Source organism: Rhopalosiphum padi, chromosome 4 (assembly GCF_020882245.1).
Source record: "Rhopalosiphum padi isolate XX-2018 chromosome 4, ASM2088224v1, whole genome shotgun sequence".
In the NCBI taxonomy this organism is placed as follows: domain Eukaryota; kingdom Metazoa; phylum Arthropoda; class Insecta; order Hemiptera; family Aphididae; genus Rhopalosiphum; species Rhopalosiphum padi.
In genome coordinates this window covers 35,701,692-35,721,407 of record NC_083600.1, presented here as the reverse complement: position 1 = coordinate 35,721,407, position 19,716 = coordinate 35,701,692, and the positions used below count along the sequence as shown (strand labels likewise).

Here is a 19,716-nt window from a genome sequence, read left to right as displayed (position 1 = left end):
CTCTAATAAACCTGACCAAGTGGCCCGCAGAATACTGTGACCTACTCTGCGGTGTACCGTAAGTACCCATCATCTGAGAACAAAGTATGTCTGAGTTTTTATAATTTTCGTTTGACATAGTTTGTATAATATGTTTTATTGACTTGCTGCTATCCGCGCTGGTCCTTGCTTCAAACTTTAAATCGACGTGTTTAAAAACACGTCAAACGAGATAAACTTCACGCTAGTGCAGTGAAACGTGCTTTATCTGATAGTTGTGCCCGGGTCTGCGATTACGCCGAACTCTGTATATAACCATACATGTGTACAATATTTGAGCGTTAATAATATCTTTGCGTAACTATAATGTGTTCCGCCTTCCGCCGATCTCTCTACTGAACTCATATATACACTAGGTATAACGATTTTAAAGGAAATCCGTTTTATTCGTTTAAACGATTTTCTAGGTAGGTATACTATATAATATTGTCATGTTATTTTAATATATACAATAATGGTGTCTACTTTATAGTATGTTATATATTCTGTATGCAATCGGGTCGGATTCCTTCATTTCGGATAAATGAACTCATCTTAATTACGGATCTAAATCGGGTATATGGTTTTAATGATTTTCAAAAAATGTGGCGTAGGTATTATCTTTCTGAGCAAAAATAATTAAATGGGTCAACTATGGAATACAATTTATTTACGAAACATTAATCAATAGACATAGACACCTAACTGTAGAATTTATCAAATACGATAATGAATATTGTGATAAATTTTATATTGGTTGGATCACAGAAGAAGTACGGATAATATTGCTGTGTTAAAAATACGGGGTAAGATAAATCATCGATAGTGAAATATTCCCAAACCGTGGTTAGCAGAATTATTCATAAAGTCAATTCATAAAGTCTGCAGATAATGCAATTATAATTTACGTATAATATATATCATATTTTGAATATTTTAATCGAAAAAATTCATTATAGTCACATGAGTTCGCTAAATTATTAAATATTAATTAACAGAAGTGATATAAAGTTCACTAAAGTGTTAATTGCTCAATAGCTTATTATTTATTAACTCAATATTTATTTAAATAATATTACATTTAGCAATTTTAACATTAACTATACATTTTGAAGTTAAATTATAGTGCACTAAACCATTACAAATTATTTGATATAGTCAAATCTAAAATTAGCTGTAATAATTATCTAAATTATTTTTTGACATTAATATTAAATTAATATTTTCATACAATTCATGTATTTAAAAAATATTTACTTTATAAATAATTCCATCTTATACATGTGTTTACTTCTAATAACTCCTGCTTAATCTAAAATTTAAATGTATTGTATAAAAAAACTAATTGATAAGGTGGGTAGGTACAATAGGAAAATATATAAAAAAAAAATACAAACAAGCAGTAAAAGCAAGTAAAAAGTAGTAAAAGCGTCGATTTATACATTTTCATAATGTTCATTAAAAAGTTCTTTCGTTCATGATTACAAACCTTTGTTTAAAATGTGTATATTAACTAACTTTAGGTATTTGCAACTTATTAAATATGCAGTTCAAATCGCCTCATGCGACGATATTATGTAATTATTAATTATTAATAGATATAATTATAGTGTTATATAAGCCATTCTAAACGTTGAAATTCTTTTTAATCAACTAGAGGAATATTGTAAAAATAAATTATTTACAGTAGTTAAAGGTTAGTTAAAATTATAACAATAACTATTAGTCTTGTGATATTTTTCTTCTGCAGAGAAACTGAACTATATTATGCCTATTATATCCTGTCGTAGTTTCAATAATTATAACTAAACATTTTTTTTTACGATAAAATTCTCTAACACTACTCATTTTAAAACAAGAACTGAAATGAATTGGAATGTAATGGAATAATTTATTGGACAGAGTGCTGGAAACGATGTTTTTCTATTCTTAATAATAAATTATAACTGACAAATCCATATTTATAATATATTTATATAAATAAACTCACTAAACTTTTTATATACCAAATTATTCACCACTATCATTTATGTGAATTATAATTTCAAATTATATAGCCTATCAAATTAGACATTAAAAATTAATGAAATACCTTAAAAGTGTTTAAAAAAATCAAAAAACAGCGAAAAATACAAAATAAAAGTTTTAATTATGAATTATTTGCTACATAATTCAAATAATGTACCTACTTTCAAATCCTGTTGCACAAAAATAAAAAAACGGCATACAAATCTGAGTCCTATTTTATAAGAACGTGTTTTTTTTACCAACAACCTATACCTAAATAGATTGGATTTGATCAGTTGGATATAAAAGTGAATTCAATTTCACTAGATTTGTTTAAAATTATATCAATACGAGGTATATTTACTTTGTAAATAATTATCGTTAATTCGAACGTGTTTGTATAAATCTCAGTGTCTAAGACTATCAGTCTATATAATTATTATTACTGGGGGAGGGGGTGTATTTTTTATGATAAGCATATCATTACAATGGACTCGTATATATTGAACGCAGGTTAATATTAATTAACTTGAGTGGTATAGGGGAAGGAAGTACTCACCGCGGCACCGTTATAGGATTTTGGATGATGGTGGCTGTGCAGTAGCAGTTTAAGGTGTCTGCAATAAAAACTAGCAGAGTGGTAAATCGCAAGCTTTTTATGGACGGGAACACTCTCTGGAGCTCTGGCCGTATTGAATTATACAGTCATTTATACATCACTGGTAGCCAGTGGGGAGAGGGAGGAATCGAATTTACCGCCTGAAAAAACTTTTCCGGTATCCAATTCTCGTCGCGAACTGCCCCATCGTATACGATGGATATTTTGCTTTTGCTGGTATAGAATGACTGTGGAATTCACAGAGCGGGTGGCTCGCGGAACGAAGAGATGGAAGAAAAAAAGTTAATTGAAAAAAAAAATGCTCGTAAGTGAAAACGCCAGTTTACACCAAAAGCTCCTCCGGGAAAACTATTCTTATTATTACGGTGTGTGTAGAAGGAGTAGGTTCCATTGCAGTGCATATATTGTTTTATTCGATTTTTTCACTTGTCAAAAGATACACATATCATATACGTCTTGCAAGCTCCTATGTGACACTTTAACAATGTAATACCTGCTATTCCTGAGGGCACATTTCTGATCGAATTTTCTCGTCATTATTACGATGTAGAAACGTATTGCGAGAGCGTTTCAATTATCTTGTGACCATTGTAAAAGACACGAACAAATTTTTGAAAATTTTATTTTTTGGCACAAATATTTTTTGAAACCGAACAGAGATTGCAATTATAGACATTATAGCGTACAAATTAAATCTGTTGACCACGTTGTGAGACAGGGTTTTAAAATCTTCGGAGATGCTACACACACACGCGCACGCAGAGTTACACAAACGGGTCGAAACGAAAGGCAAACACGTACAGAGAAGAAAAAAAAATAAAAAGGAATTATTTTTTTTTCGCCAGAAAAGACTAAAGTCCTGCAGTTACCGAAGGAACCACTGATTAGAAAATAATTTGTTTCTCCGACCCTTTGTAACATTTTTTTTCCCTAGTTCTTTTCCTTTTCATCGGATTTCCCGCTACTTCTAACCTACCGATACTTTTTGTTGTCAAACGGTAGACCTTTAACACACACTGAAAAACGGCAACAGGACTGGATGGGGTGCAGTGTTTTAGACATTGAATCTAGCCCTATTTCCCGTGTTCGACATGTATTGTAAATTTATACATGGTGAATAACTGTTAAATAATATGTATATATATATACATATATGATATATCTACATAGTATAAATTCGAATATGCGTCATAGATATGTGAGGAATATGTAGGTAATATCTTATGGTGGCAATGATATTGTTATATTTACTATTTATATAAATATAATAATATAATATATATGATACACTCATTCATGGAACATGGTTGTTGAATGAAAAAATATATCATTTTTTTTTCTTTTTATGAAATTCGTGGTACGAACATTATATGAATATCATATATACACACATACATATATATATATTCATACACAACCCTTTATCATTATTCCAAACAGCTCAAAAACCGAACACATTTCAACAGAAAAGCAAAATATGTGGTTATTGTAGGTACCTTATTTACACCTACCCACCATAATATTATGAACACATTTTCGATCAAGTATTGATTATTATGTTCAAAAATTCAAGTATATAAATATAAATTATTTTTAAAAAAATAATCATTAATTATTTGCGTTTCAAATTCCCTAAATTTGAACTGTACGCGATCAAATAGGTAATAGAAATATTGCAGTATTCACGTCATCAAAGATTGATTGAGATTAATAAATTAATACCACTTAATCGTAATAATATTCATAAGGTATATATATACATCGTTATTTTCTTTATCTGTAGGTAAAAAAAGTTCTTTATTTCATAAAAAACAAACGAATTTGATCCAATAAAAGCCGCAGCGCTTTCATAATTTGTAATAAGATCGTATATAATGGTCTTGTGCATTAAAAGCGCTTTATGAATTTTTATTAAAATTCTTATTAATCACATCGCGATATTAATAATAATAAAGCTAATATTTATTTTCTACCCTTGTTATTTACGAGCTATGATTAAATTTCCATTTATTTAAAGGTTTTTATGCTGGCAATACAATGAAAACGTTCATTTTGTCGTATATTATATTATTTTCAAGCACGCGTTGGTGCGTTACTATTATGTATCAGTGGATAGTTATCGTTATTGTTAGGGTTCTTACAAATGTTTCATAGATACGATTTCGCTTACGCTCCGTAAAATTGATGAATGATGACCTATTTTAATTTGTTTTTTTTTTGTGTTAAAATACATTTGATAATAATTCTTGGAATACATTATATTTCTTTATATATCATATTTATTTGTATAAAATGTAGGTGCTTCAAACATTTTTTATTAAAATATTCTACTTGACAGAAAAAAATTCTTCAGAATTATTTTACGATATGACCTACACAGCAACATAGGACAACTCGAAAGTATAACTATACTTACTACGGTAAGACTTACCATATTCATCGAATTTATCAAAGATGTTTGAATTAAATTATGACATAATGTATATTTTAAATAAATTAAAGTTATTATGAAAATTGTGTATAATGTAATACCTATTATACAATAATTCATTGGAAATTGGGTCAATGCATTTTTTTTTGTTCAATTAAAAATAATGGTTTACTCAAATAATATTTCTTTTTCAATTTAAAAAAAAAATATTAATTATAATAATTTAATTTGTAATTTGTTTTTATTCTTGAAAAAAATCACAGCTCTGTAGTTATCTGTAAGCAGGACTAGTATTCATTATAAATCTATCAATATGAACATTTAATTAGACACGAATTAGAAATCAGAATTTATATTACATTAACTTAACCCTTTTTGACATGGGTTTGTGGCTTATTCGTTTTTAAAAGTATTTACAACTCAGGCGGACATATAATTACATACAAACAAAATTAATTTGCGCTTGAATAATTAAAAATTAAATACAATAATTTAATTATTAGAATTGTATGTTTCGTGACGGGTACAGCGCTACCCTAAAACGGCTTGTTATAAATTATGCTTTGAAAAACATTATCAGTCTCAACGATATTATATTTTGTAGCTTTCAAGATTAATATTCAGCCTTGTCATTCAAGTCGTTGTTGTAGATAAAACCTATTTTTTTTTACTATTATAGTTGGTTTTGGTGAAATGTAAAAATCGGAGGTAGCCCATTTATGTAAATATTTCAAAGGTTAAATTATACATTATCATTATTAAAAGAGTTAAGGAAGTTTAAAAGTGTATAGGAAAATGGTGGGCAAATAACAAACACGACGGAGACACGTCTATTTTTCTATTCTTGTATAATAGGTGTATTATAGGTATTAACAAATATTAATGTATACAATTTTCTAGATTGTATTAGCCTAAATTCACAACACAAACATCTTATTTTAACTTAATTTCATTAATCTTATTGAACCGGGTAAAATATATTTTACAATCGTAATCAGAATAATATTATATTTTAATATTTTTGTATCAATACTAATGGTTTTAAAATAGTCGAGTATGAGAATGGTAGTTTTTTCTTCGGATGCTTTTTCCACTGTGAATGGGTTAATTTGACATGGAGAATATTGTAGTCACTGAACAATGTGAAGAATATATTTAATCATAAGAAATACTTTGGAACGTTGGGGTGTCGCATTGGATGCAGTTATACGATATTTCTTTGACTTTGATTAGGTAGATATGATTGAGGTCGGTGTGCTCAATTCTTACTGCATTATGTTTGCAGGGTAAGGTATATTTGTAAAAGTAAGATATATGCCGTTTATTCCTATTTCATTCTTGGAGCATGTTTGTGAATGATAGATTGATAGCTGTTATTACCAAATTGTTTGCCATATATATGCCATAATATGTGTGTGTGTGTATGTGTGTGTGTGAGTGTGTGTTTACTTGTATGTTTTGGTAAGGTACTGTATATATATAAATAATATGATTGAGGTAGTAGTTGATGTGATCGCTTTGTTGGCTAGTAAATCAACTGTTTCATGACCTGTAATGTCAGTATTACCTAGGTGAGACCTACATTAATTCGACAGTCTAGTAGACAATTCAGTAGATTTTATAATGATAGACGATATTTTCATGAATATACTGGTCAGCCTTGTTAAAGAGATAATGTGATTCGACCACAATAAGCACTTAGAGAATCACTGGTCATAGTCTCAAGCCTATTGTTTTATAACGTACATAATTTTGTTAAATTCATAGTATTTCATTCTTCAATAATAGCGTTTACTTGAATCAATATTTTTAATATCTGATACCTACATTATTGATGAATTTATTTGTTTCGACATACTTCTGAATACAAAAACACAATTTAAATAAAATTCTCTCTATATGTTAATTTAAATTTAAGATAATAATAATTTCAATCTTTGATGACCTATCCGTTCGGACAAAAAGTATATATACTTAATTGGACAATCCTTATACATTTACTATTTAACATTATTATACAACATGTCTATACTAATACCAATTTTTTTTTTATAAAAAATATAGAATTTACGAATATATTATTTATTGTTTATTATTTTTTTTACTGATTTAAGTAATTTTGACAAAAAATAATGATGTCGAGACAAGTGTGCGTCAGACAAGACTAGTTAGATTGACACAATTTTTAATTACTAGGTACTTTGATATCACCAATGAAAATATAAACTTTAATACATCTTTTTTCTTAGATTAAAATTGAAGTTGAATTTCTTTTATTGAATTATTTTTAAGGTACATGTAAAAAAAAAATATTAAAATGTACAATAATTATGTAATTGTTTTTTTTTCACCTTAATTTTATTATAGTTTTTGTTTAATAATTAAACTAACCAACTGCCAAGCCTCAATTTTAAATAATAAAATATAACTAAGTTATAAGTAATATAAATATATTTTCTGTTGTTGTTTTTAGTATTTAGCATACAATAAGTAATAATATTCACAATAATATTTTAATCTAAACTAACCTACCTAATAAATTACATATAATACAAATAATCAGAAAAGTATACAAAAAGGTATGGTTTATAGTGCTTATTCAACTCAAAATATTCACACCTAGAAAGGCAAAATTTAAAACAAAATTGAATATTGATCTACTCCAATAGTCAATAGATGTGAGTATTTTTAATTATTTAACATGCTCGCTGTTAATTGTTTCTGGGGATTTTCGGACTTTAAAATTTTTCACTTCCGATTAACAGTTTTATTAGTAAGGACAAGTCGAAGTTTACACTTATATTTTTAATATTTTTATTTTCTCAATAAAATTGAAAACCTATAATGAGAATATTAATAATTTGAATTAAAAAATGGTAGCTCAAGTAGAATTATTATTATATTATAATTAGTATATTCAGTATAAACAAGTGAAATACGATAAATTGTTTTTATCTTTATCAATTATTCAGTAAAGTGTATCCGACATAATGAGATCAATTTTATTTTTAGAACAGAGAGCGAGAGCAAGACCAGCATTATATACTATACAACTGTCCAGATATATTATTAATGATATTATACACATAGTTAGAGTATATAATTAATATTAAGATTACAGTTTAAAAAAAAAATAAGTACCTAATTGTATTTTTTAAATATTTCATGGGGTTGCGTCGGTTGCGCTATAGATTGTTTTAAGTTATTTTATCTACCACTCAATATTACATAACCTTACCAACAGAGGTTGTGAATAAACCAAGTTTATTTCTTACTTACATACAAATTGTAGGTACCCTGGCATCCTGCAAATGAAAAGAATAATGAGTTTAATTTCACAGGATAATGATATTGTACACGCGTGTTATTCTGTTTTTCAACGAATTTCTCTTACCTATGTACAATCTTTCTAAACCAAGTTTTAATTAACACATTAGTGCATTTTTTTAAAAGCGAGTTTGTAAGGTTATTCTTAAAAATATATTATAATAACTGTCGAGATCTTTGAACATTATCAAATAATGTATAAAAATAAAAACAGACGATTGAAACATTTTTGTTTTTGAGATCATAAATGGTTCATACATATTTTAGTTATTTTTGTTAGTATTTTTTATCGCCAACATAATATTATGTGTATAAAAATATATGTTACATTGCGTGTTCTTACTATTAAATAAGTAATTTAGAATAAAATACAAATAGGTAAAAATAATAGAGTTTTATTTTAGGTAGGTAATATCTAATTAGTTGCATGCTGTGATGATAATTATTCTATATCTTAGCCAGGTGCACAGGTGCTTATTATATAGGACTAAGATGGATTTTTTTTAAAAGGTCTTGGAAATTTAATTAGGCATTTAAAAAATTAAATGTTTGCAAAATATTAATTTATTAATTAAAATTCAAGAGTTTCGTGTTGTAAATTAAATTCAAAGGAAAAACCAAATTTTAATTTCGATTCTATTTAATTACTCAAACAGACAAAGATATATTACAAAATCATTTAATATAAGAGGCGTGTAGTTTCAAAACCTTTAATTAATCGCATATTATTAATTTAATAATTTATAGGGACATTATAATAATGATAATATATATAGTTACATATAGTAGACGATAATATCACATATTTTTTTTTGTTTGAATTTCTGTTTAAATTATATTAATATATCTCATACAATACTATTGGTAGGTGTCTTAGATACTTCATACCTACGTTTCGTATAGTTTTAGGTCAATAAATTTAAAAAAAATTGTATTTGATATATAGTGTTCGTGGAGAGGATAGAACTATTAAGCTACGTGTAAAATGCAAAGAGAATTCAAAATCATTCTGAATAATACTGTATAATAAAATATTGCCTCGTAAGTCGTACCTACCTGATATCTACCTATACTTGCTGCTGTACATATAGCAACGTTGTAAATCGTGATCATATTGTGGTAACATTTTATTTTCGCAAACGAACGAATATAATAATACATAATATATCATTGATCATTCGGATATATTGCATTCGTTCTAGTCGACTACGTATTACTTATTCAAACAGATATACTCGCTCACAACACTAACATATATATATAATATAAATTATATATAAATGACACGCGGCGATGACGTTGTGCGTCTTTAAAATATCAGTGCATTTTATAGACGCGAGTCGTGAGCGCATGTGTTTTATTTATCGTACGGATGAGCATTATCATTTATAAACATATTTTGCATTTGTGCGACTGGCGAATTTCATTGTGGCGTGACGGCAGTCGTCCTCTAACCGCGTTCTTGATTTAGGGAATCGTCTACACGTGATAATAATATAATGCGGACACACGACCACCGTCGTCGTGCAACCGTGTGTCGTTTATCGTGCGCTCAGAACTAGGTATATTGGCCCGAGAAATATAAAATAATAATTAATCTAAACGTCCATCGGTCCGCTGCAGCACGCTCCGCGCGTCGTTTGTCAACTGCGTATTATTTTTAGAGGCGAGTCCGCAAATAAACCACCGTGTCATTCCTTCGGGATTCGATCATTCAAAAATTAAATCCACCGACGTCCGATCGATATTTCGAGACGGTTTTTTTTTTATTTTTATTTATTTTTTAATATTTGTTTATTCCAAAACAACGTTTTTAAAAATATCCAACCCGAACGTGCCGCCAACTATTGCACTATTATAAACTCGCGTAATAATCGCACAACGTTTTTCAATAACGAAATAGTATGTTTTAAATAACTTTTTGTCACGCGCCACAGTAAAACTATACAAGCGTACAAGTGTATATACGCCTTAAACACATATTTCCAAGACGACTTAACATAATACAACACAACAGCGATTACAATATTTAACAACACCTGCAGTGTTGTATATTATGTGCAATGTACATGGTCGAATTTGTTAAATAATTTCATCCAAATCATTGATACATTTTTGTGCAGGGATTTTTTTTATGTCTGAAATACGATTTAATCCTCATAATTTGCCCAAACTGAATTTTCGTCCGTGTATTTACAAATATATTATTATTTTGTATACAAATATGATTTTGCAAGTTATACAAAATGTGCCCATATGACAATTGTTATATTTATTTATTTAACAATAAACATAATTTTTATTATTGTTTGATCACAATTTTATAAATAACTTTTTCAATGTTCAATAATTAGAACTGCAGAATTAAAACTATTGTTTTTATTCGATAAACAATATTGCCATCGCCATTCGGTCAATACGAATAAAGCAAAAACGCACGGAGACGTTAAGAACGAAGTTAATAAAGGTTTAAAATATTTTTAAACATTGTAATAAAATAATATTTACGATCAATATTGTTCATTATCTCAGACTTGTAGCAACCATCATAAATAAACTTTGAAAAACGAATTCTTGTACAAAATAATAATAAATTGGCTGGTGTGTACGATAAAATTCGGGTAAATATTTTTACATTTTTTTTCCTACTGGGTGTAATTGAATTTTGATAAAATTATGCTCTGGACTAGAGGATTTGGCGGACAACGAGCGGCAAGCTGGACGAAATTAATTTTAAACGTTGACATCATACATACCTAATAATATTATATCTCTTGTAACCCGTTCGCGGAATATAAGTGCAGCGTACTGCAATGCATTATGATATTACTCATCTTACAAGCGCGGAATAATAATAGGCGATCACGACACGCAACACACGTTACTGTCTCCGAAAGTTTCGCATCGTATTAGCTTTGGCCATCCGTCAGTTACTCATTACGACGATGCGCACTCCTGTAGATAATAGTATTATGTAGGAGGACACGCAAGTGCCGTATAGTGTAGCTATAGTTGTTCAGAGGCAGTAAACGTCGTCGTCGCGATCGAAACTGAGGAGGCGGCGGCGGCGGCGGCGGTATAGTACGCATATATTATATACTTACGTCATACGGCGTATAATATATAGATACCCACCACCTCAGACGGTACAGGATATTAACACGCAATATCATCAAAGAACTTTTTGTCTAACGATTTTTGCGTGAGCACCCCCCCTCCACTTCTTCCTCTTATCAATTTGCGTCTAATTACGTTAAGACGTCGACGCAGGCGACCCCGTCCCTGATTTATATCAAAGTGGAATGGTGTAGTTGTGCCCCACCCCCATTTTTGGCATGGTATACATTTTTACCCTTCTAAAATGTGTCCATAAAACATTCATGACGACATTTTAATGCATTCTATTAAATAAATCCCAATATTATTATTATGTTACTTTACTTAAAATGCAAACGTTTATATTATTTTTACAATTTATTGTATAAAGATTAATAATTTGCTATACTAATTTATCATACAATTATTCATTTTTAGTTAAATGACTAAACTGAACAATTTAAAATTTAACAAATTAATTTAATAATGCACAACCAAATCTTAAATTAGCGGTTATATACCTATATATAAAGGCCCATCGCACTGTAATTTCATTAAAAGACACCCTTGCGGCACCATACTGCCATATACAATAAAGTAATATTTTAAAACATGCTATTATCGGAAAAGGAGTAGGCTGGCATCACTATCGTCGTTCACAACCTGTCGTAAATACAACTTTTTTTTTTACACAGCGTGATTCTTTTATCGAACATCACTCATTATTTCTAAATCTATTAATGTTTTTGAAAATATTTTTTTTACATAATTTCCAGTCGAAATAAAACAACATTTTTAATATTCATTATCGTTATAATTTTTTTTTATTTAAAAATTTTATTTCATTATAGAACATTATGTATAAAGAAATATTTTCAAAAACGTTAATAGATTTTGAAATAATGAGAATTGTTTGATAAAAACATCATCCAGTATATGTATATTAATATGTTTAAATATGTGACTGGCAATTGTAACCTTATTAAAATCAGACCCTTAAAAGAATCTCGAATATGCCTCCGAGAGTAATGCACTTATATGCAATTTAAAGACATCTGCAGAAATGTATGTGTAATTCAACATAAACGTCGAAAGTGTACCTATGCCAAATTTTTGGATAATTATCTTTATTTCTTGTGACTCGACATTAATAGTGTAAATTGCGGAAACAACACAGAGGGACATGTTGACGTTTGGAACGCATTCTTATTTGTTCATTTTAACAGTTCGATAAAGCTCAAAAGATAATCATAATATGCATTATGCATACAATGTACGATGATATAAAACGATACTAAAAACGATTTACCTCGAATGAGTACTACTCATCTATAACTTGAGAAGTAATTAAAATATTATTAATGTACAATCACAGATAATATACACATTAAAGAGGATGTTCATAATGAGACGGTTAGGTCAATGGGATAATTATATCATTAATTGTTATACGGGAAGAGACAAATTTAGCGTAAACATTAATATTTATCAGTCTGTTTTTATGCGATACATAATAATTAGTTATAAACTTTCGACATACACGTACGACGTACAAATCGAGTATAAACATTAAAATTTTTAATTTGTTTTTATTAAAAGAATATTAAATGTAACTATTTGTTATGATATTTTTTTATGTAAAAATATCGTGTATTAAACCAATATTTTTTATAAGCATTTAAAGTTTTGAACAACAGATAAGGGTGGCAAAAATGTTCGGGGCCACACTATTCTCATCTTATCCAAACTTTAAATTGTTATTAATTATAAACTATTTGTTTAAAGTTCGATATTAATACAAAAAGTGTTCTACTTTAAGTATGAAATTAAAAATGATAGTAACCAATGAAAAAAAAAATCATAAAAATTGTAAAATAGCTAAAAGTTCATCTTTTTACAAAAATGTATAATAGCCGCATACAGCTCAAGCTTCAAACTATATCATGAATTATTGTTTTAAAAAATATACAAATTTGAAAAATCGAGTACCTACGTATTTTATCTTGAATGTATTATAATATACTGTAAATATTATCTAATTTATTATAGGGGTATGCAATATTGTGTGTGAAAAATAGGTAATTAAAAATAAGTGCCTATACAATGAAATAACTGACGTTTAGCATGTGAAAGCAATTCACGTGGGCGGACGTGCTATGATGAGTATAATACTCGTATTATTATATTTTATGATAAAAAATGAAACGTTTAGAAATAATATAATACGTATTGTCTCGTACTCTCGTTATTAAATGTATAATGCTTGGTATATGATGAATGATGAATACTCAAAGAACTAGGTACCGTAATATACAAAATATGCAAAGTAAAAATGTATAAATTAGTAACAAGTCTAAAATAAAAAATTGGACGAAAATTAATTTGAAATTAAATATATCTTACATAATAATTAAAACTTTTCGAATTAATTTGTGCAAATACTTAAATTAATCATCTTGTCTTAGTCTTTGTAAGCGTAGGCGTGGGTGAAGATTAAAAAATATCCGGTAATACTATAGAGTAATATCATTTAACTATTTCAGCGTGATTCGAGTTAGAAAAAAATATATGTTGTTTAATAGTTTGCTACCCCTACATTTTTATGTACGTCGATGATGCAAAATATTTTTTTAAATCTGACACTAATACACAGTGATTATTTTTTTTTTTAATTTGCTACAGTAATTTCCCGAACAAAAATAAATGTTTATTATATGATGTATTTTTTGAGTTTCAATTTTTTACAAAGCATTTTTATTACAAGAATCTAATTTTACTATTTTAGATTCTGTACGAAGTGAAGAATGTAATGATTTTACAATGATATATGGTTTTTTTTTGTGTCTGTCATCGCGAGTAAAAATAATGCTTTGATTTTTGACTTCAGCGTTCAGCCCCTCTTTGAAAAGGAAAATTCATCTAATTGATACTTTAGGGGGTCAAAAGTAAAAAATGTCCAGTAGTTTTCAAAAGCATTAGGAAAAACCCTAAAAAAAGAAGGAAAAACAGGAATTTTAACGCATAATCAGTTTTCGACAAAATCGATTTTTTTATTTTGCTGTAACTCGAAACGAATCATTGTAAATACTTGAAATTTTCACCAAATGTTTATATTAGTGTTATCTATTTACGATTAAATTTTCAAAATATTTTGAAGCTATTTATAAATAATGTAAATTTTTGATTTTTCTAAGTTTTTTTTTAAAAAAAAATCCGTATACAATGATACCTGTCATTGCATTCAAATTGAACACACCCATAATAGTTACCTACTCTCCATCTATTCTATACAGCAAAGCGATACTTGCCCACCTTTTTTATGGTTTATCGATATATTTTAATGAAAAAACTAGAATACTTTTCTAAGAATATTAATATGTAATAAATTGTGTGTATCAAATATTTAAAAAAAACTGTTTTTTTTTTTTTTTTTTATAAATATGCTTATTACGAGTTTCGACATTTAAAACTTAGAATATTTTGATAATAGTGTACAAATATGGAGTTCTTTACAAAAGTTATAATAGTCGCGACATTCAGCTCAATAATCGATTAAAAAGGAATTCTTCTAATCGCTGTTAGGGGCTGAACCTGGGCTTTTTTTGTGAAATGTAATCCAAGATTTTTGTCTATTTGACTTCTAACTTCTATGTTTCACGTTATCAAGCATAAATTATAATACATATAACACCTTATTTAATTTTATTAACCCATTAACCCCTAAAAATCACCTATACTGGCTATACCCAACCACTCACGACCGACCCATCCAACCATTTAACCACTTCACATGACATATGAGTTCGGTGCTACTGGTCATAGAATAGATATTATTTGTCGATATATAACCTACTAACTACATAATATTATAAATTGTAATCCATATGTATAATAATGTATAATAATGTAATGGTTGTTATCTTCATGCATTATAGGTCTAGGGATTTTTAGTTTTAAACAATGGCGGAATCTCAAGCTCATTATTTAAAATTATTCTCTAAAATAGTATTTTTCTATAGAATAAGTAATTTTTGTTATTATCGTGGATGTATTTTTGAGAACCATTTAAAATTATCTCAATAAATTATTTCTTCGATTTTCATTTAATTGCAACCCAATGTATTTATAACGAATAAATTACAGTATAATACAAAATACCATAAAATTATATACGTATTCTAGTATAATTATGTTAATTAAACACATCATACAATCACTGTATATGTGTTTAGTTTAATTTAAATCTCTTCAATTCGCAATCGGTTAAATTCTTTTCAATATTCGACACTTTCCAAAAGTTATTCACCAACTTTTAAATAACTCTCAATGTATAAGAGTTCACCAAGTTACGAACAAGATTTAAAAAAAAAATAAATTATAAAATAGACGTGATTTAAGTAGTGAAATAGTCGATCGAAAAATATTGAAAATATACTAAAAATTGTTTTTTTTTTTTTGGACAATCATTATAGTCTATGCAAAATCGACGAATACAAATAAATCAAATAATACATATTATATTATTTGACAGTAATCAATAAGTGCAAATAAAGATAAATAAAATACATAAATATATTTATTTTGTTGATTCATTTTTGTTACTTGCAAATTAAATCGATTTTTTCTACAAAAATTATCAGGGATTAGGATATATATAGGAGTATATAGGGATTAATTTATACAAATTAACAAATAATGTTTTTATCGCTATTGCCGGATTTTTTTACTATTGCCAATCTAACATTTACTAAATTCTAACAAATTATTTTAATTATCGAGGAAAATATTAGGTATATGTAAAAAATAAAAGCGTAATTCTTATATATGTAGAAACATATGTGTTGGTCATAAATCATAATTCATAAGTAATAACATATTATTTTATATTACCCTATTACTTAATTATTAGGTAATAATTCTATTATGTTACACTGTACAATTTAATTACTGATATTTTAGTGTGTAGACAGTTACGTAAGTAAATACAGTTCAGGGTCGAGGTCATAAAAATACATAATATTATGTGTGTGTAATTTTTTTCGGGTCTAATGTCGATACGATATCGACTCGTCATGACATGTAGTACAGGCGTTTAGTGTTTGTTTTAATATTTGTTTATAATATATCTGTCCATTTCACGAATATTTCCTTCGGCGCACACCTATAATTGAAAAGCTGTCCACATCGGCAGATTCCTATTTGTTGGACGTTAGTCTTATCTCACATATTCCTTCACCTTGAATTAGAGTATAGCGCGTGACTGCCGCAAGGGTATTATTATTTTTAATTTAAACTTGTCACCCGCGATCCTTATCCAGTTTTTCCGATTTCCTTGAAAACTGTGTGAATTTTTCGCCGCGGTATCGACGCGGAACTTTTGAGGCGTTATAACATCATCACTGTCTCGGTAAGTGAACAACGCCGTTTTAATACCAACGCAGAAGCCCTCCCCCCCCCCCCGCTCGACTCGGAATCCAAATACGCGATGACCGAAAGGGAATAGCAAAATATCATGTCAACGTCGTTCCAAAACGGAGCACACAATAATATTTTGTACAGTGTTCTCTATTTTATAATAATAATATGTTTCGCTCGCGCTTCTTTTCGCGTTTGCATGAGAACGCAAAAAGAAACACTTCGTGTACCTGCCCCCCTCGTCAACCGTGGAAAAAGCGAAACACACCGTTCGCACATTAATAATACACGCGGAAAATGTGAAACGCAACGTTTCGAGTGCAGGTTATGTACGACGAAAATGTGTTTTCGAGCGCGCCGGAACACGTCTGCTGAACGGTTATACGAAAAGAATAGGACCCTTAATCACTTTTAGTGGAATGATTTTACGCGTGAGAGAAGGCCACGGTGGCTTAAGATGTGGGTGTGTGTGTGTGTGTTTGCTTGCGCAAAAGTCGAGTTAGTGCGTGCGCGACGTTTTTATATTTTATCGTGAATTGTTTTTACCTCATAGCAATCGCGCGTTGTCGTCGTAATCGTCGTTCGCGGTATTCCGGTACCTATGGTATACCTATGGTGTATGTATATATACGAGTATTCGTATTTCGTACACTCACTGTACGAAGCCGTATATATACGAGCCTTTAACTCCGCCGATATAATCGATTGCGCTCGGGGGGTTGTCTAGCTTTCCCCCTCGCCCTTCGTGCATGTAGTCCGAACAGTGCAGCGGTTGACTTCGGCCAAAGGGTCGCATACACACACACACACACACACACACAGTGTTCCGGTGTCCCGAAAGTGAGATTCTAAATACACAATACAACAACATATACATATATATATAATATATAATACCTTTGCCAATGGCCGGTACTATTTCAAGTTTTCACTGTGCGCGGTGTTCATTACACACCGTGATGGTGGATAGCATTAGCGTTATAAGATTTATACTAATATACATTTGGGTATAGTGTGCGGCAACTGTATTTAGGTTACAACCTTATATACAGGTATTGTTTGGAAACAAAAAAAAAAAAAACATCGAAATTCGATTCGATGGTTTTCATTGTATTCCTCTCGTCCGACCGATCTTTTATTTATTTTTTTTTATTTTATTTTTTTTTAGTTTGGTTTAAGAGCTTAATGGTGTAAACGTTAATGTCGGTAGACTGGAAAAAAACATCTACCTACTGGGATTAATAATTTTCTTCGCGTCGGAAAGTTACCCGCGATAGGTCATCATGTGCCGTGTAATATACCGAAACGAAAAAAGTTTTCCCGCACCGATGTACAATATAATAATAATAATAATAATAATACTGCGCCGTGTAATAGTAATTAAATAGCACGTGCGGCCGTTGTAGCGGTGAAGTGACTTGCCGGCTACACTGTGTCATCAGTCAAAAGATCCGTCTTAATACGAGAAAAATAAAACTTCGTTTTTAAAATAAATTGGCATTTGAACCGTATTACAAATTATATATCTTGGCGGTTGCCACGGGGAAACGATTTCGGGATAACGGGGCGGCGGACTACTATTGAATTATTTTTTAAACGAAACGGGAGACGACGTGCAATACCGGAATATTATAGTCCATACTAATTCTCTATATATATATATAATATGTTCTACGCTGGTGTGTGTGTGTGTGTGCTGTGCGTAATATTATATTATATTTCGACATTATGCAAAGTAAAGAGAAAAAAAAATGAAAAATGAAAATCGAAATTACGTTCTTCGCTGCCAGCGCACACACTAAAACGAGTTAAATCTCGTAAACACAGTAATGTGATTTGAATGTATTATAAAGACGAGATTTACTGTGAACATCCCTATAGGTATATCTATGTAGGTAAATGCATATTATATATAAACGCGCGGCTTTTAGATTTGCAGACGTGATAATATAAAACCGTTTGCGGGATATATCGTATTATACGGATTGTTTATTAAAAAAAAATTCTACCGAGTCTCGCAAAATGATTTTATTCCACTCGTAAAATTATGCCGCCGATGAACAGTCACCGTCCAGGGGTGGTCAAATAAGGGTCGTTCGCTGATGGTTTCATAATAGACGGTTCCGGCGGTTTCCCAGCGCGTATATTTACACATTTATTGATAAAACTGCAGTTTTATCGCGCTCTACGGTGATGTTTGTATTATGACTGACACGTCCTTGTATTATATTAGGTACCTACCTACCTATATATTAACGTCCATTCTAGTATTGTTACTCGCCCATAATGTGTTTAATGGGCAGTTCCGCTTCGTATATGGACCCGTATTCTATCTATATATAGAAAATAAACTCACATACATCTCACAAGGAATAATGTTTTCCGGTAGACATTTATCAAAAAGAGTCTGAGCACTCCTGGTCTATAAGTATATATATATATATATATGTATAAATAATAATCACACGTATAATACGTCTCGGCGCCGTCGCCTGAACGATTTCGAAAAGTTTGTGCGGTTACAGCTCACATATTATATTTTATGTTCAGACACGTTCTGCTATTCGTATAGGTGCAGAACCACCGATCGAAATTTCAAGGCACGGTCTTTTGTATACTTAAAATGGTTATATATTATATTTTATAATTATTGTTAAAACCATACAATAAGTTAAGTATTCGACATTTTGACATTTTTTGTACACGCATTTTTTGAAAAAAACATTCTGTTTTATAGACTAGAAAATTAAAAATCAAAAGCTAATAGACGGATTAACAAATAAACATAAGGACTAAGGACGAC

General features: G+C 29.5%; 2 protein-coding genes across 2 annotated transcripts in view; one reads left to right on the top strand and one right to left on the bottom strand.

The window, feature by feature from the left end:
• Positions 1-8,371, bottom strand: part of LOC132930172 (uncharacterized) — a 101,767-nt gene extending 93,396 nt beyond the window's left edge. Inside the window, exon 1 of the mRNA XM_060995889.1 lies at positions 8,355-8,371. The gene's annotated coding sequence lies outside the window, so the exon portion shown is untranslated. The remainder of the gene's footprint in view (positions 1-8,354) is intronic.
• The window catches only part of LOC132930169 (uncharacterized), a 134,130-nt gene that overhangs the window by 95,547 nt on the left and 18,867 nt on the right, over positions 1-19,716 (top strand). The gene's annotated exons all lie outside the window — the stretch shown is intronic.